The sequence below is a fragment of the Triticum dicoccoides genome, chromosome 4B (genome assembly GCF_002162155.2).
Source record: "Triticum dicoccoides isolate Atlit2015 ecotype Zavitan chromosome 4B, WEW_v2.0, whole genome shotgun sequence".
Classification (NCBI taxonomy): Eukaryota; Viridiplantae; Streptophyta; class Magnoliopsida; order Poales; family Poaceae; genus Triticum; species Triticum dicoccoides.
In genome coordinates this window covers 285,611,625-285,614,645 of record NC_041387.1, presented here as the reverse complement: position 1 = coordinate 285,614,645, position 3,021 = coordinate 285,611,625, and positions in this window count along the sequence as shown.

The following is a 3,021-nucleotide window of genomic DNA, read 5'->3' as shown; positions in this document are numbered from 1 at the left end:
CTTTGCCAGCTCGTGAACCTTCAACGAACTTACTTTGAATTCAGCTGCGCAAATTGCTCGATGAATCAGAAGCCACTTCACCTACTGTCATACCTTTTGAAGAAAATCCTCTGTCTTGCAAGTGTAATGAGGCTGATCCCAATGTACCTTCCTTGTCCAAGACCCAAGTCAGTCTCGAAGGATCAGCTGCTGCAGCTGCTGCTGCCACTGAAGATGAAGATGTTCCAAACACTTCCGAATCAGACACTTCGTCGGACAGCTCCTCAGGCGATGCCTCTGAGTTAATCAAATTAACAGTTCTCACTCATGTTTTTTCATCACCTTTTTGACACTAGTTGACGAAAGGGGAGAATGACATCGAGAGTTTGATAAATTTGCTCTGTTGAATTTGGTGTTTTGTGTTTTCTTGCTCTATCTTTTGAAACAATTGCACCATGTCATGGGCTCTGATGTAAAACTTCTGTTATGGGTTGTAATATTAATAACCCCGCCTACTGCATTGTTCTCTCTTGAAGCCCTTTGTTTTGCAGGTGAAATTATTAACAGAAGTTATGAATGATTGCACTTTACTCTTATTGGATTATCCAACATCAGTGCAAATCATTACCTCGTACGATTGAAAATTCTCCACACTCTCAAATGAATTGCAAGGAATTCTATTATACATCAATTAATCTTGCATATATCCAGGGGGAGTATATTTCATCATGGAGTCAAGTAACACAAGTTCACTCTTGTTTGATTTACAATTTACTTATCTATCTTCACTTTGATGATTATCTGTTTTGTCAACAACCGTCCAAAAAGGAGGAGATTGTTGGTGCAATGATAGGTCCCTTATGTTTTGGAGTTTGTTAACATAAACAGTTTGGGACTTATGTGTTTGCCAGTGCACACAGAGTAACAGGTCCCTGGAGTAATAAGGAGTTTGATGAAAAACGACAAAGATAATCTCCCTGTGCAGCAACAAAGGTTATCACCGAAGATAAAAGCTAACAAGAGTGACCCCTAAAAAATGTTGAAGTCTAAGCAATTGGTTCGGTGATTGTTCGAAGCAAATGACTGCGCTCGAGGAAGAAGGAAGTCGAAGTGAAGACGTAGCATTTATTTCGTTGTTCTTCTTCTTTTATTGAGTCATAGGATCACCGTACTATTAAGAGGGGTACAGCGTTTCGAAGCTTTAATTCTCTGATGCTAAACCCAAACCTATGAAAGTTGTGAGAGAAATCTCTTTGTGCTCCGAGCAAATACTTGCCAGCAAGAGACTGTGATCTTCTTCGCTACGAGAGATTTGCCTCGGACCGAGGAGTTAGCATTACTTGTTCCTCAAGTAATGGTACTATTGCTCGAAATCCGACCATTGTGAACATGTCGGTTGGCCATTGGCTGGACCTTATGTCCAAAATGGTCATTTCCCATCTGGGAAGGTTGTAGCTATAAATAGCCACCCTGCGTCGGCTTTGTCCGGCGGCTGCTCCGTTTGATTTCTGAGAAGATTGTTGAGCAACCCGCTCTCTAAGCTATTTGAGTTTAAAATCTACTGAGAGAAAAACCCTTAGAGCCGAAGAATTAGATAGTGGTTCGACATTACTGGAATTTAAGTTTAGTACGCTCCTCCTATTACTCTTGAGAGTTGTAAACTCTCTAGACGGTTAGGTGTCAATTTCTTCGGAGACCAAGAGTGATTGTGGTTCTCGAAGAAGAAGTCTGTAAAGGTTTGGAGATCGCCTTCAAGTATCTACCACGAGTAATCGGCATCGTTTGATGAATTGATTATCGAGGAGAATAGGGTGAAGAGAGTTTATCTTCCGTGTTAAGTCACAGCCCCTCCAACCAGACGTAGTCCTTGTGCAGAAGGACGAACTGGTCGAACAAATACCTTATCACCATTGAGCACCTTTGGTCACCTCTATTACTCAAGTTTACCTTCGATGCATTCTATTCATGTAATTTACTTCGATGCATGCTTTAGTTTCCCTTCGGTTGTTTGTTGTAGTTCCTCTTAGTCTGTTTATAGTTTATTCTGCTGCTGGGTTCTGAGAGATTTAAGTTTTCTGAAGAAAATTTAAAACTCACATTCAACCCCCCCCCCCCTAGTAGACATACTTCGTTCCTACAATGCGGATGGAGGGCGCTGAAGTTCACCATTTCCTTGTCAGGCCCTTCCCCTTGGGGTCTCTGGAGTGGCGTTAGTAGTCTTCGATGGTGACGTCAGTGGCTAAAAGGGAGTCATCATCGCCGGTGTTGGTGCCACTGTCGGACGAGGAGGAGGAGTAGATCTTGGCCAAACGCCAGGATGCGCGAGCCTGCTCGTTGGGGAGGCGGCTGACTTTTGTGGCGGGCGCCTTCTCCTTGAGCCGCTCGGCCTCCTTGACGCGGAGCCGAAGCGTCAGCATTTTTGCGGCGGTGGCAACGGGCGTCCGTCTCCGCTAAGGTTAATGACCGGTGAATGAAGTCCTGGAGGAAGTCATCAGACTCGACGGGCATGGACCTACAGGACCCAATACCGAAGCGGTAGAACCTGCCTCTGCCGCCCTGTGTGCGGCCCACTACCTCGCGTGTTGTGCGGCCTACACCTCTGTTTAGGGTGTTTGTCTCCGTGGGTTTGGCAATGCGAGAATGAGCATCGAGCGCCGACCAGGAGGAGAAGGGGTGACAGGGAAGGGGATGGGCGCGGACTGATGGAGGGCAAATTTTTGGTCGTCCTGGCGTCGCTTAATTCCTCTAGCAACAACGCATCCCAGTCGACGGGGTCCACCTCGCTGCCAGAGCCAGCCATGGTGCCGCAGGGAGGGGAACGGACGGGGAGGGTAGTGGATGGGAGTGGAGTGAGAAAGGAAGCGGAGCAAACGAGAGTGTGCTAGGGTTTGGGTCATGGTGGGCGTGGGCACGAGGTGGGCCAACATAGGCCAGTCTAATGTGGCGGCGCATCCGACTATATGTCCACTCCACCACGTATCTGCCCCATATATGGGCTGGGTTTGAGGGGGTGTCGAACAGCTTGTGCATTTGGATTGGTTG